The sequence below is a fragment of the Arctopsyche grandis genome, chromosome 6 (assembly GCF_051622035.1).
Source record: "Arctopsyche grandis isolate Sample6627 chromosome 6, ASM5162203v2, whole genome shotgun sequence".
Classification (NCBI taxonomy): domain Eukaryota; kingdom Metazoa; phylum Arthropoda; class Insecta; order Trichoptera; family Hydropsychidae; genus Arctopsyche; species Arctopsyche grandis.
The window spans coordinates 23,998,422-24,026,188 of record NC_135360.1 but is presented as its reverse complement, the minus strand read 5'-3'; the positions used below and the strand labels follow the sequence as shown (position 1 = coordinate 24,026,188).

The window sequence follows — 27,767 nt, the reverse complement described above, 5'->3', positions numbered from 1 at the left end:
TAGCCGCAATATCATTTATAAAAAGTAAGAATAAAATGGGGCCTAAAATTGAGCCTTGAGGAATACCGCTGACGACAGGGAGAGAGTCTGAAGAATAGGAACCAATCCTCAAATAGAACCTACTAAACTTCGAAAACTCACAAAGCCAGCTCAAAAGTTTCCCTCTCATACCAATTTATATAGAAAACGATTAATAGAAAATCTATCAAACGCCTTTTTTATATTTAGTTAGAGTTTCGTCTATCTATTGCGATACAAAATCAAACTTTAATAGATCCAAATTTGAATCGTGTTCTTTTTAAACCATTTTCCTATACCTATATATAACTATAGTTTCTAGACATTAAGATAGAAATAGAAAAACTAAAACGGTATATTTATAGCATTCACGTACCTTATTGCAAAATTATGCAAGTAAAATATTGAATTAATGTAGCACTTGTAAGATACAACAGCTGTTTCACTATTTTCAGAGAAGGTTTGCTAGGGATATTTCAATTCCGATTGTCTATTTCTCGTCGGTAGTTATTTCCATACGAATCCAATATTGAATTTGCTACGCTCGTATATACATATATGTATGTAGATTGTAACGTCGATGTTCTGGGGAAAGAAATTGAATTAAAAACAAAAAGGAAAAACAATCGAATCCCAATAGTACACAGACAAAAATGTAATACCGTGTAACTTCGTGTTTCTGTCTAGCATTGTAAAATGGGGTTCCTACGCGGCAATATTCAAAAACGATCGTTGAACGTGGAAAATGGTAACATTAAATATGTATAAACCAAAACATACACAGTCCCCATCGGCAAATATCGATTTCGATTGGTAAACATAAAACTGTATGTATTTCGCTTTTCACACAAACATGTTAAAATACTTGGAGGCGGGTTAAATATTGAGACAGGCAAAAGTATCACAACTGCATTAACCATTATTATAAATAATTATCATTTGAGAAATTATTTAGTCGCCGCTTTTGGGTACAGAAACAGTAAACGAGAAACATGTATTTGGATTATTCGTCAGAAATTCCATTAAAATTTTTAAGACCGTTATCCTACGATCTTTTTAGGTTAATAACAGTACAACAATTCCGTTTTTGACTTTAATTTCATATTGTAATCACATTCAGACGAAATTTTTCATTACGTCCAACTCTTTGTGGGATTCTTTTCAGAGTACACACCTATACATACATAGGTATGCAAAATCCACTCGCAATCCGGTGTTTCGTCATTTCATTTTAATTGTTAATTGTATCATGTGTGATATTCTTACACGGTTGAAATAAAAATTCCATTCAAAGAGATAATAAAACAGAGCTGCCAATTTTTCCCCTTCATTTTACGATGAAAATCCAAGTTATGTGTACACACACATAAAATCGTCAACGGATCCAAATGCCTTGTTCCCTTTTGACTCATTGAATTGTCCCAATGCCGCGTGTGGATACGGATACGTTCGATATATCTACAATGTATGTAATAAAATAATATGGGCGTATTTGTCGGATAATGTGTCGTGCATGTTTTTTCAATCGTAACTGATCTAAATGTTGAAACGATGGTATTTATTTGTCGTTAGGCCATGACGGCCAAATGCGCCATACAATGGGACAAACGGTTATTGTACTTTCGGTTACGTCCGCCATCGAAGAACACTATGTACATATGTATAATACATATAGATAATTTCAGTATTACATACATATATTAACTGAAAAAAAATCAAAACGATCGAAGAAAAAGCTGTAAGCAAATTATCGTATAAAATCTGGCAAAGCAGTCAAAATTGTAAACAGATTATTTCGCACATTGCGATCGCGCACATGACAATCGTTGTCACGAAAATGGCGAATACGGAATATTTGGCACTAGAATTCTCATATATCGCGTATAATTCTCATATATAATATAATTCTCATATATATATGAACACAGATTACCTAAACACAATCTGCTTTAGGTCATCGACTTTAGATAGTCTTTAATTAATATTATGTATTAGATGTATTATGAACATTTATAAGGATTGTAAATAGGTTTTTGAGCTCTTTTTCCTATTATGCTTTAGATTAACATTAGAATAATATAATACTGTAATTACTAACCAAATTAAATTAAAATTGTAAAATAGAAAATGATCAGTAGATCAGTAGCTATTAAAATAGATATAAGATGTATTGTGAACATAATTTCGTAATAATAAAAAGCATTTAAAAATCAAAAAATATATATATGAGAATATATCTTATATATTCTCATATATCTCATATATCATAGTATCGCGTGCGTATCGATGGATGGAATATTTGGGTGCCAGATTTTTTAGTGACGTGTGCGAGGTCATTTTGTGCGGAATAATCACCGAACCGTCAATATAAATTCAGAATATTTGAATGTATGTGCATATGTACATATATGAGCCGTTATAATTGAAAGTGGCAAAAGCCCACTTTTCTTCATTTCGAGAAATATCTCGCAAAACAATAAATATAATGTTTCGCATTTAACAATATTTTAAATTACTGGTAGCCTGTAATACGTTTATTCTACATTTTCAAGATTCTGGACATATCGAATTTAAAGAAGTAATAAAAATTTGTGAATTAAGTCAAACAGAAATAATGTTTTTGGAAATGAAAATTGGACTTCCGCCACTTTCAAATATAACGTTTCATATGTAGAATACCAAATTATTTTATATGTAGAATATTGCAAAGTATTTCATATGTAGCTTACCAAAATGTAGAAAATTTACAAGAAGAATAACATAGGAATAAGTAAATCAGTCAATAGGTATAGTGGGTGGTTTTTGGTCCCTTCTACTTTGACACAAACTCCTTATTCAAAATTTGAATATTCTGCATTTGTACAATTGGAAATATTGATTTTCCGTATTTTGATACGCACCCTCATGATCGATCCCACCTCAAATTTTAACAACTTATAATATAAATATAATTTTCATATCATATAATCCTAAAATTAAAACCGTAAGTTGCAACATTCATAGCAGGTGGTTGCATTGATGCTAACCACCGAGAGGTTGCCGAGTTCGATCACGTGGGTTGACCCCGATTGAAAAGAATTTATTCCGAATATTATCTGTAGTGCTGCTGTTCAAACTTTCAAACAAATTATCTGATTTGGCAAAAACCATCCTACCCACTATGTCACCACTTTTTGAATTTCAAAATTTATATACGTACAAGTTTAGTACCATAGATGTCGCCCAGGGGCAACCTGAAAACGGCATCATGGGAAAATATAAAATTGGATCAATCAGTTATGCCGCCTTTCCCAAATATAAATAAACGAAAAAAAATCGCACTTTAAAGTGACGAAAGAAGCATTCTATAAATATTTAAAAAAAAATGTATACGGAAAACATCATTCAACGTGATAAGCCCAACCACTGAAAATTAATTATCCTTAACTTTCACATTTTATATTACAGTAGCACGGATCGTAAAATTCAAGACTGCTTTCTTTCCACATTAAATAGTCAATATTGATTAAAATAATTTTATGGAAATGACCGCGATATTTTACGACCCCATCCCGTTGCCGCACAGATTTAAAATAGCCATAGGACAAAGTATGGGAAACTATCATTTTAATTTAATTAATCTTCATTCTATCGATCGATAAATTAAAGTCAGTTTGCGTTGTAAAACATTGATATAACAACATTGCCACGAACGAACATCTTTAACCTTTTGAGTGCTGACGTCTTTCTGTTGAAAAATTCAGTTGAAAGACTGCCACGCTGAAAATTTCGCTAGCATTTCCAACTAGAACTATTTAGAAATCCAATAGAAAGCAGGTATAAAAAAATTGTAGCTAATCCAAACAAACCTTAGATAACTACCGTCGAGGATTTCGAGTTTTATAAAGGTGTGTTTAGACTCTCTTATATATCTTGCAACAATATAAAGTAAGCAAAATAAGTTTATTAAAGAATTTATTTTTCCTAAACTAGTTCAATCTTCTTCATTGTTGTTAAAATTTAATGCTATCAATCTAAATGCGAAGCCACAATCTAAAATACTCAGCAGTTAGGGATTTCCATCGAGAAATTCTGCTATGATTATAAATTCAGAAATTCCGGTGTAAACCAGTCTTTATAAACATTGACATGGATTACACGACCCATGTTCAATGCAATTTTTTCAATGCTACCTGGAAAGGCTTAGCGGGTAGTATATTTCAGGCTCATGGACGGCGTTGGTCAGCATTCAAAGGGTTAATTTGGTACAGTCGTAATCATCCTAACAACAACCACTCATTAGCATTATTATTTATATACATCGAACATAGATAGCGTTTTTCTTAATTAACCATACAAATATTGAATAAATGAACAAATATACATACATAAAATCAATGAACCAAGTAAGTATAAAAAAACGACCAATAAGGTGATTCAGTGCAAATATTTAATAATAAAATCAATGAATAGCGATGAGGTTTCAGCACGATAGCGTGCTCGTAAGTTATAAAAAGTGAACAAAACCGATCAATAATAAAAAGCTGAATATATGTATGTAGTACGTATAAACAACGTCATATAATAAAATAATTCTTATAGGGGGGGAGTGTGAACGTGGAATTACAATTCAAACACAGTAGGGAGAAAATGCGACCAACAAATTGGTATTTCAGGCCGACCCTTAGAATATACATTTTAATCGTTATAATCCCTAAGTGTTAAATTAACATAGCGCTACTATAAATTACGTCCTCCTTATAGTAAAGAATTATTTCAGCGTGAATACATAAATGGAAATTGCTCGCATTGAAAACGAAACGAAAATTAAACTGATCGCTCGATGTGCATTTTGAATGATAATAAAACAGCCGTATGTGGGATGTATGCGTTGATGAATTTGATGTTTACAGCATGAAATGTGCTCATTTTTATTTTTATTACAATTACATACGAATCAGGGGCATCCAGCCGATAATCGAGTTTTTTCAAGATTCAAAAATCCGGATTTGCGTAGTGATAATTTTCGACGAGTAGAAAACGTGCAAGGCGAACAAACACTCACGAAAAAAACCCTCAATTACTATATCTACCTATATAATGAAATATGCTAATGACATCATCTCGTAAATCGAGACTACAATTTGTAGTCCAGTAATTATTGTGAGATCTTAATATATGTAATACTAGTGAAATCGAAACTGGTTGAGGTTTCAAACTGCGATGGCCAAAAACACTGTGTACTTGCCGATCAATAAGACTACATGAACACGTTTCATAGATTGTTTTGGTTTATAGACCTATGAATTTTGTCTGAACTAGCTGTTTTTCCTTATTTATATGAACCAATCAATAGTATGACTGTTCCAGCATACAATTTGTATCTACTTTTGTTTCTACACAATGCGCTTTTGTAATAAAAGACAAGGCAGTCAATTCATAATGTATGAACCACTGGAGACTATAGAGCGGATGGTGTTTAGGGCACTATCCTTTTGGGGCGTTATGGCTATTGTTAGCTTCATAGGAAACTCTTTTTATTTTACTTTTTTTTACACTATGCACTGTTGGAGCGCGTATTGTGAATGTTTATCTTTCATATTTTTGTAACCATATTTTAATTCATACTCTAAACACAATCCGCCCTATACTGATGAGTGATGATCAAAGATTGGCGTTCGATTGATGCTTTTCGCACAAAAAATGGTTCACCTTTTTTTTGTTCTCTTGCTTTGTAAACCATTTTTTGTGGGTACAATCATCCTGGCCGCCGAAGCCTGCTGATGACCAAAGATTGGCGTTCGATGGATGCTTTTCGCACAAAAAATGGTTCACCATTGTCAATTTCTTAGAAAAACCATCCTCTTTAGCTTTCTTGCTTTGAACTCTATAATGGAGAGGTCTATTGTTATTCGAAAAGCACCCATCCAGCGCCGATCTCTGCTGATGATCAGCCAAAGATCAGCGTTGGATGGATGCTTTTCAAATAACAATAGACCACTCCATTAGCGTTCAAAGCAAGGGAGCAAAAAAGTATGGTTTATATAAGAAATTGACAATAGTGAACCATTTTTTGTGCGAAAAGCATCCATCGACCACCTAAGACTGCAGATAACTCATTGATACTTATCGTAGAATCAATTCAAATCTCTTTTTTATTAGAAAAGAGCGCTTTCTTTTATTTACGGTGAATTTTTAAAAATCTCACGTTACCACTAGGGCTTACAATTCCATTTACATAATTTAAACGGGAAATGTTTCAAAAATCTTTATCGATAATTCTCGAAATTTCTAGTAACTTCCTTAGTGCATTCCATAATCAATACTAAAAATGCAATATTGATTTTTTTTTAATACAAACGCTTTATACAATGTTCTGTCTGCAGGGTATTTTTCATGACTCACAGAATGTCTAGACGCAAAATGTTATTAATACTTTTTCTAAGGGATTTTTCCCATACACTCTTTTGGTGTGGACATAATATATGGCAAAACTAATATACTTTCGATTTCTTCACAATTCTTTTCTCATTTCATCGTTTTATATTTTACTCCTTTTTCACACTATACATTATTCATGTTTGAAAAACTCGATTATCGGCGAGACGTCTACCCCCTCGAACATAAAATACTCCGTGCAATACAAATTTCTCAATTAAAAATTAAAATAAAAAAACCATCCTCCGTTCGTCGCTACCAACCTGAGCACACCATAGTCGCGACTTACGTTATCATAAAATGCGGATGGAAACAATAGATTTTTTAAACAGTCCGCGAGCGATTCACTCACACTTTACAATTCACACTGAGGGTTATGGCCGGCGTATCGGCGAGTCGCGACCGTCGAAACGAATTCAAATCGCACATAAACAAATGCACACACGAAAAAGTTAATTTGGCAAGCCTGCACCGAGACTTCCAATAGCGATCAGACAAAGCGACCGAGTCAACTGTCAAAAGCGTAGCGCGACAGAATCGATACAAAAGCACCGAACACGAGCATCACCTGCCAACGACGGTGGCGCACTGGACGCAAACGGCAGCCGTAGCGACTTGTATGACTATGACGCGCATGCGCAATAACGACCCATCCAACTGTCATCTACAATTCTACACACTTATAAACAAATCATAATACGACCGAAACCATTCGATATACAGCCAACGTCATTCAAAACTTAAAAGTTCAATCGTTTCATTTTACAGTTCACTCAACTTAAAAACATCCTTCAATATAATCAAGAAACATTAACTTTTATAAAATTTTTAATTAGTTTTACCATATTTATATCGGTTTTATAAGTATGAAAACTGTTTCATTTCGACGTACGCAATTTTTCCATTTACGCAGGTTAATTCTGTCAGAATATATGATTTTATAAAGGTGGGGTTAAAGAGTCATCAAAAAAAAAAGCGTCAGCCATTCGTATACGACGACCGTTGCGACGCGGAAGTCGAAACGAGCGGGTTATAATCAGCAGATCATTTCCCGGGCTCATCACTCGCTTTTGTCTTGGTCAATTAAGACCCTATTGATGACAATTTGAAGGAGGCTCTAAACAACTTTAGTACTCTAAAATTGTATTACCGTATGTTTAATTTTTACGACTTTAGCGCCATCTATGTATCAGTAAAATAAATTCATCATAATTTTGTTGAATTATATATCACAATATATTTATATACATGTCTAAATAATAAACAAATGAATTTATTTTATTTTTTGTTTTTATTTATGAAAAAAATCAATTATAATATAGCGACACCTGCTGACGAAAAATGCTATTATAGTATCGTGAATATTCTTGTAGCGAAAATATCGATATTATTGTTCGGTTTTTGTTTTTAGTATTTACATATAACAAACTCAAACATTTTGCAAAAAAAATAAGGTAAACACACCCCGCTGGTAAATTTTTTGACCTCAACATTTTTGTTTTGTTACATATGTATGCGAAATTTGATTAATTTCACACATTTACATTACGTGAAAGAATTTACACGCGTTTATCGACACTGACTTTATTTCAAGGGTAGCGGTCTACAATACGTATAATTTTCAAACAAAAAACCATTCGTGTCATAGTTACATTTTTCGAAATCAATTAGCGCACTATGTTCTTTATAAACACGACAAATTTTTCATTTCATATGCGTTTACTATTTATTACAGTACATATATTAATTTTGTTTTAAAAATAACAACAATACCATTTTATTTATGTCAAAGCAAAGGAAGACGACTTCTAAACAAATTTCCAGAGGCATATTCTCTTTTACATTGAAGCACGTCTCTTTCTGAGCCAATATTTTCCTTTGTTTCTTTGATGGACGAATTCACAAAAGAATTCTTTTTATTTTACAATGGATAATTTGTATTCGTCATATCGAAAGAGCCCTCCGTTTCGAGAGATTTTTTTGGCTTCATCTCAAATATAATATCGAAATGATAGCTTTCATTACAACGGGAAATCTTATTTCAGAGTATCTATTATAGCTACCGATAATATAATATATGACTACGAAGAGATATATCAAAGATACGAAGAAGATGCAACCTTTTCCATACTACCGATGCGTTAATAATAAAAGCATGACCCAAATCTGTACGCGCTTTGAAATTGGGCGCGTATTTGAACTTTTCGAATGGAATTTATATGACGGATTATTATTTATTCGAATATTCTATATATTTTTTATATTTGGTATCTTAAAAATTTTCAGGTGCATATAAAATTAAGAATTTGTGAGAGGTTCTCATTTTTTGATTTCATCCATTAATTAAAAATATTTAAAAAAATGAATTTTAGAAAATAAAGACGAATACTAAGAAAACCAAATTCACTGACAAGGAAAAATAATTAAACTAAAATCACACATTCTCTGGATTGTTATACAGATATCGGTTTAGATAGAGACTGAAAATCCGGAAAAAGTTAAAGAAATATAAGTAGTATTTTCTTTTGTTTTCATATTTTTTTTACTTTATGTGCGTAATAAATTGAAGTTTTCATTCAAAATCATGCAAAAATTCAACCTCGAGATTTTTAATCTTCTTTTCTTGCACTGAAACGATCAAAGAATTTAAAATTTACGAAATCAGCCGGAAATTCCTAGCGTTCTGACCTACCCCTAAGTAAAATATTTTTCTTTTAAAACATTTAATAAGTATGAACGTACATTAATAATTGTCTTATTATAACTATCACAGCCGTAGTCATGATTTTTTGGGATGGGACGGGACGGGGCGGGGGGGGGGGGGGTGCTTATAAGATTTTTTTCGTTGCGGAAAATTAACATGAGAGCCCAGCTTGACAGGGGGGCCAAAGTTATATGTATATTCATTTGTTGAATGTTGCATAAGGGCCCAAAATTCCTAGCTACGCCACTGAATTCAATAACGCGTTAATATTGGTAGTAATAATGAGTACCGTATTACGATAGCTAAGATTGTGTTCGAAACAAAAAATAAGACTTTCCAACTCAATTTACTAGTGAAGTGAATTTTTCACTAAAACATAGCCTCGCTAATGGGTCTACGTGACGAGACAGAATGTTAAATTACAGAAAACACAAATATCGGAAGACAAAGATCAAAAATCGAAAGATCAAAAAAAAATGGTGCATGGTAAAAGGTACAAGTATAGGTTTTTTTGATCTTTCGACTTAAGATCTTTCGATTTTCGATCTTTGCATTCCGATATTTGCGTTTTCTGTAATTTAATATTCTGTCTCGTCACGGAGACCGGTACATATGATGGGTTTTTTGAAATGTTGCGAGGTTTCTCCGAATGTATCAAATATAATACTCTGTAAAATTTCCCTGTGTGATAGAGAAATCGGCGAGTAAAGTTATACCATTAAGTCTGGCCCGCTGAGCTACCTAGTGGTCGGGCTTGGGCCAGAACGTCTAGCCCACAGAGTTCAAAGAGTTCAGTGTATATTTATTGAAAAAAAATCACCCGAGGCGTTGAATTAAAATTAATATATATACTTATCCCCCCCCCCCCCTGGCTACGCTTTGATAACTTTTATATTTTTATTATTACATACCTCTTCTTACTTTCACTTACGATTAATTTTGCCTCTAATCTGATCGATTTCATACTTTGCCATATTGCTCATTTTGGTCATCAATATAAGTAAAGGTGTCATCCGCCATTACGATGGTGAAAAAAATCGTTTTAGACAAGTTTGAAAATACTCCCACGAAGATCTGACTGACGTTAATCGCCCAAAATGTTCGGTCGCATTGTTCGCCTACTGCGATCATCCAGCTATGTAATTTTATCTTGGACTAAAAGCGAAAAAAAAACCTACCAAAAGTACGGAATGGCTCTCGACTGCCCCCTCGGAATACGCGCCCCGCTTTGAGGAGTAGTTTCTTATTTTTTATTCTTATGATTCCGAAGCAATCGTACAAATGCGAGGAGAACAATTTCGCTGAAATTTTAAAGAGCATTTCTGCAACGCCTCCTATTGGCATGAGAGATTACATTGTAGGGCCGTCGTAACGATCGGTCGGGGTTAAGGCGGAGGTCTTAACGGCGGCGTTACCCAACCGTTACGCCAGCGTTACCCCGTCGTTACCGGCGGCCGCTGCATTCGTGCAACGAAACCCACCACTTCATCTTTATTCCACCCTCCCCCGACACCCCCACATCCTCGTTCTCGTGGGGATTAGCAGTGCTCGACGCGAAGAAAGGCATTTCCATTTTGATGTAGATCCGAGTTGGCGAGCGGCCGCCTCGCCTCTCTTGTAAATAGCCGAGGGCCGTTAAAGGCGAAAAGTCGCCAAGTCGTTGTGGCGTTACTTCGCCACGTTTTTTTTTCGGGAGATGCTGTCGAAAGGGCGAGACCTCTTGATGAATCTTAACGAGGTGTAACTCCCCGCAATGGGGTCGCAAAAATAAAATGCGGCTTTTTCCGTTAGTTATTCCAGATAGAGAAAAATTTCAAAGGTGTCGCCGACGACAGATGAAGAATCGTAGCGGAAATGTAACGTACGAGGGAACGGAATTATGTAATTCTTCGCTGCGAATAAATACCAATTAGGATGATTAGATAAAGTTACAACTGCAACGTTGGAAACGCGTAATGGGGAATTTCCTCTCGTAACCAAGCGAGTTGACTAGACTGAACAAATGTTGGATAGTACTGAATGTGTTCGTTCGCCCTGGAATTATCTATTATACATATGTACATCTAATATATGAGCCGTCTAGTTTCAAAACCAAATAAGTCAGTTTTTAGAAATTTTTCAGAAACAAGGAAAAACTTATAATTTAACTGGTCATAGATGTTTACATCCTTGACTGTATTTTCACTTTTGACCAATAGCTAGTTTTTGAAAAAAAAAATTTTTTTGGATCTATCTGATTTTGCAACCAAGTTTAGTAATGTATCTGTTTTTGCAACCAACGTTGTGGATCTATCTTGTTTTGAAACAAACTATATCTGATTTATATGAATTTTTGCATAAGTTTGCGGCTCACGAGGGAACCTTCACTGGGCGATCTATCTGGTTTTGTTGTAAACTTCGAGACTTATCTGATTTTGAAACAAACCTTGACTTTAGCTAAGTAATTCAATAGGATGTAAATTGCTTTGAACTTTTTTACTTGGCCAACATATGTATCCGTATTTTGACCTAACCAAAATAACATAAAATGAAAATTGAAAAAAATGGATCTATTTGGTTTTGAAACTAGACGGCTCATATAATTTCGAAAGAGACTTTGTATGTAAGGTTTAAAGGTTTAGATGGGAGCATCGAAAACAAATCAAAGTTTCTATGACGACGATATCGATATCGTTGAATATTATTTTTTTTTCGATTCAAATAAATGTAATAAAAAAACGAATGAACATAAAAACTATTAGATAGTTTTGCCATGTTTAAGCTGTTTATTTTACAAATACCAAGCGAAGCCTGGTTAAACCACTAGTAGTACATATGTATGTACGTACATACTATAAAAATACCCAATCATTTAAAAGTCGAGTCAACAAGCACCAAGTTACGAGTATTTTAAAGCTCGATCCAAATTGCATAGTACACAAAGCTAACGGAAAATATTGCAACCAATACATTTTTTGAAATGTTGCAAGCAAGAGTATCGATTTTCATAAATGTGCTCTTAAAAACAGAACATGACAGAATTTCCCAAAGTTGTTTTAAATATTAACTATGGTGCCATTACAGGTTGCCCCAAAGCGAAACTTAAGATTTTAATCTCATAAATATATAAATTTATAGATTATAAATTTGAAATTTTATTCAAACAGTGGCGAAAAGTGGTAGGTAGCCAATTTGGTGAAAAACTGTTTCAATAAAAAAATTACATAGATGAATTGGCAAATTTTATTAGAAACCATCCACTTAGAGTCACAAATATCCTTACTCGAATTTAAATACATTGTGATGATAAACTTCATAGAATTACTAAAATCTATTCACAGTATTTCAAAAGTTCCATGAACCATAGGCATAATAACCTCCATATTGGCATAAATTCAAAGAAGAGCGATAAAAATCGTAAATAAAACGTAATTTTGCGCCAGTGTTCATTATTCCTGGATTTATTTTGTGATTCGATCAAAGTCAACCGAATGAAATTTATTTGATTTAACGCTAACACAAAAGCAATGTTAATTATGTAGAAGCCGAAGTGTACTCTTACTGATAAGAAAAGGTCTGAAACGACAGCTTAAGGGATGGAAAACTTTCATCCTTCAAGATCGTTCGGTTCGTCGTGGCAGACTTTTGTTAAATTGTAGTTAGGCAGTTTAATCAAAACTGTTCAACTAATTTTGTACTCGAAAACCCTTTTAGAGGCATTGCTTTCGCAAAACTTCTTAAGTGGTATATATGATATTCTGATCCGGAGAAAATTATCCACACACACACACATATGTACATATGTACATACACAGTCAAACAAATTTTGAAGCAATAAAAAGCGATGTGTATTTTTGCATGAAAATTCATTGGACAAGTAAGCAATTATTTAACTTGGGCACGTGCACACCCCACCCTCTACAATAAATTAGCCGAATAATGGAAGCGAGTTTATTGTGGTTATTAATTAAGGTTTCGGCAAATAAATGAGCCGAATCGGATCGATAAGCAGCGGCCTTCTCCGTTTGGCCCACTCGTGTGTGGGTGGATGTTTGTATCTGGGTATATTGTTATACTACACGTGTATGTGGTATGTGGTGAGTTTCGCTGTGCGATTTCTTGCACGTGAGCCAAAAAGTACGATATCGTCTCGTCCCTAATCTGGACCGAGTATCGGCATCGTGGGCCACATTCTCTGCAAAAAAAGACCAACCCTCATATAGAGAAACCTGAGCTAACAAACCCATTAACGATTATCTCATCGACACCCTTCTATCTATAACACTGGATTATTTTCATTGGATCTGCCGAATACGTAGTAGTAGTATCTATTATATATTGTGTTCGGTAAGCCGTTCTGTAATGCCAATTGATTCGGTAAGATAAATACAGAAGTGTGCATACCTACCCAACGATAGAATGCTATTGAATTTGAGATGGAACTGTGTATTGTGTGATTGATTATTCAAAATATCTGCTACGATTAAGTCTGTAGATTTGAAAGGTATTAATTTCCATCAATCATGGCCGAGAGAATGTGATCATTGTATGATTAGATTGAAATACATTCTAAAATTTCCCTTACATTCATAATAGATACCCATTATATTTACATAGCCTACCAATTATCTATTTTCTGTTACACTTCATAAAAATTTTACCATTTGATCATAAAATTCCGAGAATCCTTGGCAGCAAGAAATGTTGTTCTCTCATAATTACATTAAAAAGAAATTTCGTTAATATAAAACTCTATGTAGTAAAAAAAAGCACGAAAAAGTCGTAAGATTCATGTATGAATATTTGATGAAACTCAATTTAAAATACTTTGACTCATATAAAATCGACTAGAAATAAAATCGACATAAAACTCAACTTGAAATACTTTGATTCATATAATCCAAATAAATCAACTTTAAATATTATCTTACCAAATCTTATTATTTTTTGCCTGAATATATTTTAATTCTAAAAATTTTATCAATATTACGATTTAGATCGGGTTTAATAACTTTTTCTTCCAATTATGGGTCCACTTTTTTTTAATTCAAGATTTAGTATGAACTTAATTTTGTTTGCTTAAGACAGATGCTTTGAACATATAGACAGATTTTATAAGGCTGAAAGTCGACTTGGTCGAAGAGAAAGATGGCGTTCGTTAATGTGAGCAATCAATTTAAAGAAGAAACCTACATCAATACAACATCTACATACGTGCAAAAAGGCAGAATGTTCATCAAAATACTAATATTCATTGCATTATATTATATATGTATGTTACAGCCGAAGTTTATTTTCAGTTGTAATATATTCCAACTGGCGTTTTAGATCATTCATATTCGCATACAATTCAACTAGTAAATTATATCTCTACAAGCACAAATACACTTTCAACATTTTGCGCCAGTTGTAATATAATAGTTGAGTTTTGACAGATCTGATGTTTTTACAAATGCTTCAGAATTCAACAAAACGTTACTATTTGCTAGGTATTACGAATTATGGTAATGAGTATCGTATAACGATAACTCTAAGAATGTGTTTTCAAATAAAAATGTGACTTTCAAACTCAATTTACTAGTCGGGTGACGCTTTCCCGAAAACCTTACCTTTCCAATTAACCTGGTACCAACATATAATTGAACCGTATTTTCAGTTCATATTGTGACCAGTTGAAATGTAATTCGCCATATGAATCAACTTACATACGTGGCTTAAACGGAATATATTCCAACTAGTCAAAATATATTATAACTGAAAATACACTTCAACTATAACGGTAGTTTGTACCAGGTTATATGGAATATATTCCAAATAGTGAAATGTACAATTCAGCTGTAACATACATACACAGGGATATATTAAAGCCCTTCAAAAAACTCCCACAGGGTAGATTTCCCCAATTTCGACAAGCAGTGATGGATGGATTTTTATTTTTACATCGTACTCAATCAAAACATTGACTTCTCTGGAATTATCTTTTGTTTGGATATCATCCTCAGGGTCCCAATAGTCATATTGGAAATTGAACCGTGAAACTTTTACCCGCTATATATATGTATGTATACATACAGTCCTCTGTCTGCCAAGTTAAGCTACGACCAGCACATTGTGATCCAAATTCACGTTCTATTATTGATTCATGCACGCTTTCGTCTACCTACCACCTTCCTACATATGTACTACCCCACTACCCCAGCGAACGGAAGAAGAGCCGAGAAGGGAAATAAAAGGTAAAAGTGCCGCGCAGTAAATATGTGAAAAATGTCAAAAGCAAAACTAGAGCGATAAAAGCTAACAACATTGAAAAAAAATCCAGCAAGATAGAAAGCAAAGTTACAATCTCACGGCGGCGTTAACCCTTGGCAGCCTGACCCCGGAAAGGGCGCCGGGCCCTTGCTGAATTATATTTAACCAAAGTTACACGAATAACTTCGTCGGAGGGTTCTGGTCAAAATAATGGTTATATCCGGAGAAACAAATGCTCGCCGGGTCTGAAGCCAATAAAGGGCGCACCACCCCTAACACCTACTCACCCTAAGATGGAATATCGCCTACACCCACCCCATCCGAAAGAGCCGGCTCTAGAATTTTTAGCTTCATAAAGTCTAAGCTCCCATCAAAATGCATATCTACTTTTATTGATATTGTTATTGGGTTGTTAGCTCCGTATTGGATCGCCACTCAGTGCTCCGGCACCGAAAAGAAAGCATTGAGACATCCGCGAGGAGTCACTCAAGAAGATGATGCGAAACGGGTGCATTCGTCTATGATGAAAGCTAAACCAGTGATACGTAACAGACTGTATTAAAAAATACCCCCATTTGCGAGGCACATTTACATACGAGTATATTTCAAATACTCTATGTAGTTACAGATCCGTATGAACGTGGAAACGTTAGAACTTTGAATTTCATACATGCTACGTGAGCAAAGCTTGAGACGTCGAAACTCTCCCTGCAAAGCTACCATAAAATAATTCAATTTTACAACTCGTTACCTAACTATAAAGTAAATATATGTCAAAGCTTGTTACCTACAAACTAAGTTGCAGTTGAAATAATCTACGTCAGCTGTATGTACTTTTATATATATATATATATATATATATATATATATATATATATATATATATATATATATATATATATATATATATATATATATATATATATATATATATATATATATATGTATGGATGTACATTCTACAAAACTCCATTATCTAATCTGGTACTTCAAATAATAAATTGAATTTGAAAGAAAACTCCAACAAAAGCGATCGATCTAATAATATTCAACAGATGAAATGAAAGTTCTGCGAAGAAAGAAAGTACTACTATAATATAAACGTGTATAAATAAATATCGTATCATTAATCAAAGGCATGGCAGAAGCTTGCCCTGAGTACACTATTTTTGCCAGCTCCGTTTGAATCCACGTTAGATCAAAAATAAAAAGAGATAATCTGAAATAGCGATTTTTGAGACTGTCTCTGCGAAACGTGCTCTCTAAAGCCCATTCCAAAACTATACAAACGACGGACTTACCCAGCAGAATATCTTCATCATCATGCTGGTCAGATGCCAGCATTGCTATAACATAAAACAGATAAGCTATAAGAATAAACTATGGTCGATATGTCTGTATGATACATTTTTTGTTTATTTTATTGCTGCAATTATAAATAAATGTAGCATTTGAGTTTTACATTCGTGACCTGCACTTTGTAGCTGATGGAGCAATATCAAAGCCATAAAACCCTTCATAGAGTATACGGTACAGCGTTCGAAACTGCGGAAAAACCTATGTTTCACATAAATCTCACAGCTCAAGAGAGGAAAAGAAGAATGAACAATCGGGAAAATTCGACGAAATTTAATTTTTAATTAATTAAATTGTGCCGCTAGGCTGAATATCATGAATTAAAAAATAATGACACATTTCATATTAAAATTGATTTTCGTTTTATGTTTTATTGTTGTGACGATTTTGGTTTGATTGCTAGTAAAAATGCATATTATGATAAGGTCTCGAAGTTCTGGACAAAAGGCTTATTTGTTGGCAGACAAGTTGCAATCAAATACAAGGCTGTCTATTTGTCTGCAGGAAAATTTCAACGTGGATATGACTACATATGTAGATCAGTGTTCGCCAAGTGAGCTGTTTTCGGGCGTAGTTTATATTTTGAGCGTGCATCTTTTTTTTCGACTAATAAAGGACGAATACCAGTCAATAAATTAATATTGTTCTCGCATCTTTTGAAAGTAAATAACTGCAATGAACACTTATGATATATTAGTACGTTCTATGCCCGTCCATTGAAACTATTTTTGTATTTAATTACTGTTAACTAAATACTTTTTCACTAAGCAAGACATTATTTAGCTGGCAGCAGGGATGTTGATCATATGGATGATCATATAATTTAAAAATAATACTCTCGAATGAGCTGAATAATTGAAAACAGGAAACAATGTTTTTTACGGATGGACGGACCGATGTCGTTAAATGTACATGGTTCGGTGATTATTGGTCACAAAGCGCTCGTTCAAAAGTCACGTCCTACCGAAAAGTCCATCATACTAACGATAACTATCATACTAACGAGAACTCGAGTGCCAAATATTCCGTATTCGTGATTTTCCCGGCAAAAATTTTCTTCCGGGTGATCGCAATGTGACTAATAATCCAATTACCAATGTATATTGTATGTACATAAGTGCAAGCCTAAATACAAAAGTCGGTATAAATCTCCCCGACAAAGAGAAAAAAACGAGTAAAATATTTTATAAGAGAATATTTATTATTGATTTATTTTATTACAATACATATACTTGTTTATTTATTGTTATGTGATTTATTTTATAAAAATACGTATTATATTTTATATTGAAAGCCCCCGTCGACTGCATCTATAGATAAAAATAGGCCAATACTGGAAAAATGAACTACGCCCAAAAAAAAGCCCGCGTGGCGACCACTGACATACATACGTAGATCCACCATTACAGCCAATCTAACAATTTTCATATGAGTGTTGCTGTCTCAACGCATCGACTACGAGTGGGTGTGATGGGTGAAATATGAAAGCGTACTCACCAAGAAAGATGTCTTCATCGTCGTGATGATGATGATGCGCTAGGGCGGCCATTGCTCTGCAAAGGGCTGGGGGTGAGGCGGGCGGGGGCGCAGGCGCATGCGCGTGCGCACGCAGCGACAGCGGCGACGCAGCCAGCACCCCGCCGCAGGGCATCGCCTCGCCTCGCCACCCTCACGCAACACCCACCCTCATCACACTAACACCTGAAAAGAAAATAAATATATAAAAAATATGTTTTTTAAAAAATAACCTCTTCTATATTTTGTTTATAAAATTAAGACAATATATAAATAAAAACCTAATTAAGAAATCACCAATTCTCTCCGTAAACTTTAATCATGAGTATGGCAAAGTGCTCAATCTGCCATAGCGAGAGGGGGGGGGGGGCGAAAAGGGAAAAAACGATCAGAACAGTGTGGACAAATTTATTTATTTATATATAATTTTAGCGGTCTCCGTGACGAGCCGGAATGTGAAATTACCGAAAACGCAAATATCAGAAGGCAAAGATCGAAAATCGAAAGATCGTAAGTCGAAAGATAAAAAAGGGTGCATGGTAAACGGTACATACTCACTTAATTTGCGCGAGCAGGATACAACAGGAACAAGAGGAACAGGCTTTTCCTCCCGTATTAATGTGCGTGCGCAGAATATGGGAGGAAAAGCCTGTTCCTCTTGTTCCTGTTGTATCCTGCTCGCGCAAATTAAGTGAGTATGTACGTGAGTATATACCGTTTACCATGCACCCTTTTTATTTTTGATCTTTCGACTTAAGTTCTATCGATTTTCGATCTTTGCCTTCCGATATTTGCGTTTTCGGTAATTTCACATTCCGGCTCGTCACGTAGACCTATAATTTTAGCTATTAACTAATTTAAAAAATACATCTTAATAACTTAACTTAAATAAATTTTATATTTAACTTATATGTACTGTCTCTCACACAGGTGTCTCCTCGCACTTTGCAAGAATGCATCCACGGTCTTATGGTGCTTACGGACTAAACCAACGACGATTTTGGGCCAACTTTTTAACCAGCAGTAGCGTACAAAATATCAAAATAAAAATTAAATTTTAAAATTGAAATTAAATATCAAAATCAAGCTAAAGAGCGAGATTGAGCTAAAATTAGATCATCGTTGATGTTTTGAATTACAACAATGTTTTGAATTACGACGATACCGCATTTAAAACCAGAGAAATATTATAATTTCTCTGCGTACGAGCGAAAAAAAAAATTGTTAAAGTCGTCACGAGATGTTACTGTATTTCCACGTGGATGATCGATAAAAAAAAACAATTCATAAAAAAACGCGGTGTCGGATGTCGGTGATTTGTCAAAGGGTTTTTTTTCTTTCGTCGAAATAAAATTAATAATCACACATTATCCGATAAATTTTACCTCTGAAATGATTTAATTACTTGATTTATTTCGACGAGAGAAACAATTGAAGAATAAAAAAATCCGTTTGATGTGACCGACAATACCCCGGGTTAGCAAAAATCGTTGGATCACCCATACTAATACATGATATATTCTCAGTAACTGCGCATTACGGGGAAGTAAAAATAATAATTCTTTGATTTTTTTTTCGATCTTAGTGCGTATCTTCGTAAGTCAAAACATCTTCGACAAACAAAAGTCGAGGATTACCTGTATGTGATTGTTGATGATCTAATTTTAGGTCAATCTCGAAAATTTATTTAAATTGTGCATGTTCTGTTTTAACTTTCAATATTTAATTTTAATTTTAATATAATGATTATAATTTTATTTTGATACTTGAATTTAATTTTAATATAATAATAATAGTTTTAATTTTGATATTTAATTTCAATTTTTAAATTTAATTTTTATTTCGATATTTTGTACGCTACTGGTTTTAAAAGTTGGCCTGTGGGCCGTTCGTTGGCTTGGTGCGTACGCACCATTAGAAGACCTGATGCACTCAGGGAGGGCATGGGACAATGTGGATGATAGACGTCACCGTGAATGAAGATCCAGTATTTTCAAACGTGTCTATTACGATTATTTTTCACCGTGGTAGTGGCGGACGTCATTATATTGATGACCAATACGAGCAAAATGGTAAAGTTTGAAAACGATCGGATAAGAACCCAAACTTCGTCAGACGACAAAATCGATTCTGAACTAAGAAGAGGTTAGTAATAATAAAACAAAATCATCAAAATCAACTTCAAAATTTTATATCGAGACCCGGCTCGGACACTTTCCATTCAATGTATAAATGACCACACTGGTCGGTTTATACACATTCAAGGAGCATACTGCATACCAAATTTGTAAACCAATGCTAGCATATTGTTAATTCGCATCAATAATCTTAATCGATGGAATATTTGTAAAACTGGGCGATGATGATAGCGATTGCTATAAATCGCTGCAAACGACGCGGTTGCATTTCGGTATATGACGTCTCGACGAAATTCGCGACTGTTTTAATTTAAGCATGTACGAAAGACGAGATATTCGTTGGGTTGCGCAGACGACATTTCGATGTGCATTGATGATTGGCAATTATTAAAATTGAGTTGGATCTTTCTGGCAAGTTTAAAAGGGCAAAAATCGAGACAAAAGTATGAAATGAGCATGCAGCCGCATGCAGCGAAAAGAGCATGCAGCTGCGTCGTTTGCAGCGATTTATAGCGGAGCGAACGATGTAATGTCGAGACATTTGACCTTCCTTGTTGAATTGAGTGGAGCAGCAACAATATTGAGACGCAGTGCAATCAACTTTTGGGGAGAAAAGACATAGCGATGCACGTGGCGCGTGGTTTTTTTTAGATACTTTGAAACATGCGAAAAAAATGGGTCGTGCCTTGCAAATATTCATAGAACGCCTAGCACGCACCGTCCCAAGATGGCCCCCCCTAGAGTGTTTTCGGTAAAATTGTGTCCTTGTATTTATATCGATAAATAAATAAAGATATAAATATGTAGAAACTTTGTCGGTGTCAATGTTTTGAAAAAATATTGCAATACTGTATGTTTCTGTTTTTAATAAATAAATAAATAAATATGTAAATGTGGATCTAATATTAGTATGCGTATGCAAATACATACATATGTAGGTTGGTTTTAATCTGAAAGTGCATTCAGGAGGTAGATACGGCATCAACTTCTATTCTATTCAGGTATCCCGGAAGAAACTTAAGTGGCATTTATGTACGAGTATATACTACATATGACTTTTCCTCGGTTGTTGAGAGAAATCATCTTATCTGATTTGTTTATACCAGCGCTTCTTAACCCAATATGAATAAAATATCAGGTACAAACAAAACATGACTTTGTTTTAATAATACATATATGTATACATATGTATGTATGTATGTACCACAGTATTGGTAATAACATTAGCTAATATATAATTTCGAAAGAGACTTTGAATGTGTGTATGTTTGTTTGTTTGTTTGGTTCGTAAAATCCGTGACGTTCAATTTAATAAAAAAAACAAATGAATATTCAAATAAATTTAAATAAAATAAAACTATTAGATTGGCCATTTTAAGCGGTTTATATTACAAATACCGAGCGAAGCCGGGTAAAAACACTGGTTATACATACATACATATGTTTCTATGACGATGTTTGATGCGAATCAAAGTTTCTATGACGATGGTTGAATATTACTTTTTTTTCGATTCAAATAAATTTAATAAAAAAACAAATGAACGATTACCATTAGATTAACCATGTTTAAGCGGTTTATATTACAAATACCGAGCGAAGCCGAGTAAAACCAATATTATCTAAAGACACTCAAAAGTCGACGATCTAAAGCAGATTGTGTTTAGGTAATATGCGTTTATACCTGAAGGGTATAGACATTTTGTTACAATCACCGAGACTCTTCCCAAGTGTGTTAGTATAGTTATTAGTGATTCTGTCATAGAATCTACTGATTAGTTTGTTAATGTCTGTTACTAACGGAATATTATTTATTTTATTTATTTATTTATTTATTTATATATATTTTAGCTATCAAGCTAATTTAAAAAAAAAAAAATACATCTTAATTATTATACTTAACTCTAAAATTTATAATTAACTTATATGTACTGTCCCTCACAGAGGTGTCTCTTCGCACCTCGCAGGAATGCATCCATGTTTTTAGCAGACCTGACGCACTCAGGGAGGGCATTATACATGAGCACACCCCTGTGAAAAACACCCCCAGCCGTCTTATTCTTTCTTACTCTACTTACAACTAGTTTGTCCTTATTTCTAGTATAAAAACTATGTTTATCTCTATTCCTTATTATATAATCATCAAAATACTTAGGTAATAACTTATGATCTAACTTATAAACAAAAGACAATGTACTAATATTTAGACTAATTCTAATACTCATCCATCCTAATTCATCTAACATACTTCCAATACTCTTAAATCTACTCACATTCAAAATAGCTCTCATAGCTTTATTCTGTATTTTTTGCATTTTTTCTAAATCTTGGCCACTAAACAAATTAAGCACAGTGGCACAATAAACCACATGTGGCAAGACAATTGAATTAAACACTAAAATTTTACTTTTTTTACTTAAAATATTTCTTAATCTACATAATACACCAACTTTTCTAGCCATTTTTTTTATTATATAGTCAGCGTGCATTTTAAAATTTAGTCCTGAATCTATGTATACACCTAAGTATTTTATATTTTCAACTTTTTCAATTAACTTATCATCAATTCTAATTTCATTCAATATATTTTTATTTTTACCATTCAACCACATCATTTTTGTTTTATTCACATTCAACTTTAATTTATTTTCACACAACCAGTCATTCACATAATTTAATTCTATATTTAAAATCTCAGACATTACATCAACATTCTTTCCAATTATATATATCAATGTATCATCTGCAAACAAATGTATTTTACACATCTTAATTACCTTAACAATATCGTTTATATATAATATAAATAATAAGGGTCCCAATTTGGACCCTTGCGGCACTCCATGAGGTGTTACAAATTCAGAGGATAACACCTTATCAATTTTTACTCTTTGCCTTCTATTATTTAAGTATGATTGAAGCCACTTTAATACTATACCATTTATTCCTAACTTATATAATTTTTGTAATAAAATATTCCTATCTACTGTCTCGAACGCTCGCTTAAAATCTAGAAAAACTGCTCCAACAACCATGCTAGATTCATCCATCGTCTCCATCCAATCAGAAACCACCAATTGGATAGCAGCAGCATTATGGCACGCAGTTTTTTCAAGTTAGTAGGTACATATACATACATATATAGGTGAGCAATAAATTATTTTTAGGGATTTATTTTGTATACTCGAAAGATAAAATACACTCCATATGCATATGTACATATGTTACACCGAATCCATGAAATTGTCTATTACAAGCATTCGGCAAGAGAATTGCCGAATGCATGAAAAATGCAAGCACGTTGCCCAGTTCACGGATTCCGTAAATTCTTTGCCGAATGCGTGAACTGGACAGCGTGTTATATTATAACCAAGTGTCAAAGTGACAGCTGAATAAGGATGTTTAATTTACATATTATTATGTATAATATGACTACATACATATGTTTCACTGTTAAAATATTGATCAAAATGTATAAAAATGACATTAATTTATGTATAAGTCATATGAGATGATCGAAACATATGTATGTAGTCATATTATACATAATAATATGTAAATTAAACTAAATTAAACATCCTCATTCAGCTGTCACTTTGACACTTATCCACGCTGTCCAGTTCTAAAAAACAACACCGTATTAATGTGCGCGCGCAGAATATGGGAGGAAAAGCCTGTTCCTCTTGTTCCTGTTGTATCCTGCTCGCGCAAATTAAGTGAGTATGTACCGTTTACCATGCACCCTTTTTATTTTTGATCTTTCGACTTAAGTTCTATCGATTTTCGATCTTTGCCTTCCGATATTTGCGTTTTCGGTAATTTCACATTCCGGCTCGTCACGTAGACCTATAGTTTTAGCTATTAACTAATTTAAAAAATACATCTTAATAACTTAACTTAAATAAATTTTATATTTAACTTATATGTACTGTCTCTCACACAGGTGTCTCCTCGCACTTCGCAAGAATGCATCCACGGTCTTACAAGACCTGATGCACTCAGGGAGGGCATGGGACCATGTGGATGATAGACGTCACCGTGAATGAAGATCCAGTATTTTCAAACGTGTCTATTACGATTATTTTTCACCGTGGTAATGGCGGACGTCATTATATTGATGACCAATACGAGCAAAATGGTAAAGTTTGAAAACGATCGGATAAGAACCCAAACTTCGTCAGACGACAAAATCGATTCTGAACTAAGAAGAGGTTAGTACATAATAATAAAACAAAATCATCAAAATCAACTTCAAAATTTTATATCGAGACCCGGCTCGGACACTTTCCATTCAATGTATAAATATACCACACTGGTCGGTTTATACACATTCAAGGAGCATACTGCATACCAAATTTGTAAACCAATGCTAGCATATTGTTAATTCGCATCAATAATCTTAATCGATGGAATATTTGTAAAACTGGGCGATGATGATAGCGATTGCTAAAAATCGCTGCAAACGACGCGGTTGCATTTCGATATATGACGTCTCGACGAAATTCGCGACTGTTTTAATTTAAGCATGTACGAAAGACGAGATATTCGTTGGGTTGCGCAGATGACATTTCGATGTGCATTGATGATTGGCAATTATTAAAATTGAGTTGGATCTTTCTGGCAAGTTTAAAAGGGCAAAAATCGAGAAAAAAGTATGAAATGAGCATGCAGCCGCATGCAGCGAAAAGAGCATGCAGCCGCGTCGTTTGCAGCGATTTGTAGCGGAGCGAACGATTTAATGTCGAGACAGTTGACCTTCCTTGTTGAATTGAGTGGAACAGAAACAATATTGAGACGCACTGTAATCAACTCTTGGGGCGAAAACACAGCGATGCACGTGGTTTTTTTTAGATACTTTGAAACATGCGAAAAAAATGGGTCGTGCCTTGCAAATATTCATAGAACGCCTAGCACGCACCGTCCCAAAATGGCCCCCCCTAGAGTGTTTTCGGTAAAATTGTGTCCTTGTATTTATATCGATAAATAAATAAAGATATAAATATGTAGAAACTTTGTCGGTGTCAATGTTTTGAAAAAATATTGCAATACTGTATGTTTCTGTTTTTAATAAATAAATAAATAAATATGTAAATGTGGATCTAATATTAGTATGCGTATGCAAATACATACATATGTAGGTTGGTTTTAATCTGAAAGTGCATTCAGGAGGTAGATACGGCATCAACTTCTATTCTATTCAGGTATCCCGGAAGAAACTTAAGTGGCATTTATGTACGAGTATATACTACATATGACTTTTCCTCGGTTGTTGAGAGAAATCATCTTATCTGATTTGTTTATACCAGCGCTTCTTAACCCAATATGAATAAAATATCAGGTACAAACAAAACATGACTTTGTTTTAATAATACATATATGTATACATATGTATGTATGTATGTACCACAGTATTGGTAATAACATTAGCTAATATATAATTTCGAAAGAGACTTTGAATGTGTGTATGTTTGTTTGTTTGTTTGGTTCGTAAAATCCGTGACGTTCAATTTAATAAAAAAAACAAATGAATATTCAAATAAATTTAAATAAAATAAAACTATTAGATTGGCCATTTTAAGCGGTTTATATTACGAATACCGAGCGAAGCCGGGTAAAAACACTGGTTATACATACATACATATGTTTCTATGACGATGTTTGATGTGAATCAAAGTTTCTATGACGATAGTTGAATATTATTTTTTTTTCGATTCAAATAAATTTAATAAAAAAACAAATGAACGTTTACTATTAGATTAACCATGTTTAAGCGGTTTATATTACAAATACCGAGCGAAGCCGAGTAAAACCAATATTATCTAAAGACACTCAAAAGTCGACGATCTAAAGCAGATTGTGTTTAGGTAATATGCGTTTATACCTGAAGGGTATAGACATTTTGTTACAATCACCGAGACTCTTCCCAAGTGTGTTAGTATAGTTATTAGTGATTCTGTCATAGAATCTACTGATTAGTTTGTTAATGTCTGTTACTAACGGAATATTATTTATTTTATTTATTTATTTATTTATTTATATATATTTTAGCTATCAAGCTAATTTAAAAAAAAAAAAATACATCTTAATTATTATACTTAACTCTAAAATTTATAATTAACTTATATGTACTGTCCCTCACAGAGGTGTCTCTTCGCACCTCGCAGGAATGCATCCATGTTTTTAGCAGACCTGACGCACTCAGGGAGGGCATTATACATGAGCACACCCCTGTGAAAAACACCCCCAGCCGTCTTATTCTTTCTTACTCTACTTACAACTAGTTTGTCCTTATTTCTAGTATAAAAACTATGTTTATCTCTATTCCTTATTATATAATCATCAAAATACTTAGGTAATAACTTATGATCTAACTTATAAACAAAAGACAATGTACTAATATTTAGACTAATTCTAATACTCATCCATCCTAATTCATCTAACATACTTCCAATACTCTTAAATCTACTCACATTCAAAATAGCTCTCATAGCTTTATTCTGTATTTTTTGCATTTTTTCTAAATCTTGGCCACTAAACAAATTAAGCACAGTGGCACAATAAACCACATGTGGCAAGACAATTGAATTAAACACTAAAATTTTACTTTTTTTACTTAAAATATTTCTTAATCTACATAATACACCAACTTTTCTAGCCATTTTTTTTATTATATAGTCAGCGTGCATTTTAAAATTTAGTCCTGAATCTATGTATACACCTAAGTATTTTATATTTTCAACTTTTTCAATTAACTTATCATCAATTCTAATTTCATTCAATATATTTTTATTTTTACCATTCAACCACATCATTTTTGTTTTATTCACATTCAACTTTAATTTATTTTCACACAACCAGTCATTCACATAATTTAATTCTATATTTAAAATCTCAGACATTACATCAACATTCTTTCCAATTATATATATCAATGTATCATCTGCAAACAAATGTATTTTACACATCTTAATTACCTTAACAATATCGTTTATATATAATATAAATAATAAGGGTCCCAATTTGGACCCTTGCGGCACTCCATGAGGTGTTACAAATTCAGAGGATAACACCTTATCAATTTTTACTCTTTGCCTTCTATTATTTAAGTATGATTGAAGCCACTTTAATACTATACCATTTATTCCTAACTTATATAATTTTTGTAATAAAATATTCCTATCTACTGTCTCGAACGCTCGCTTAAAATCTAGAAAAACTGCTCCAACAACCATGCTAGATTCATCCATCGTCTCCATCCAATCAGAAACCACCAATTGGATAGCAGCAGCATTATGGCACGCAGTTTTTTCAAGTTAGTAGGTACATATACATACATATATAGGTGAGCAATAAATTATTTTTAGGGATTTATTTTGTATACTCGAAAGATAAAA

The 27,767-nt window shown here is 33.6% G+C and overlaps 1 protein-coding gene across 1 annotated transcript in view; it reads right to left on the bottom strand.

Annotated features, from left to right (window-relative positions):
* The window catches only part of LOC143912961 (protein Fe65 homolog), a 57,410-nt gene extending 50,385 nt beyond the window's left edge, over window positions 1–7,025 (bottom strand). Inside the window, exon 1 of the mRNA XM_077432436.1 lies at window positions 6,699–7,025. The gene's annotated coding sequence lies outside the window, so the exon portion shown is untranslated. The remainder of the gene's footprint in view (window positions 1–6,698) is intronic.
* Between the last annotated feature and the right edge of the window lie 20,742 nt (window positions 7,026–27,767).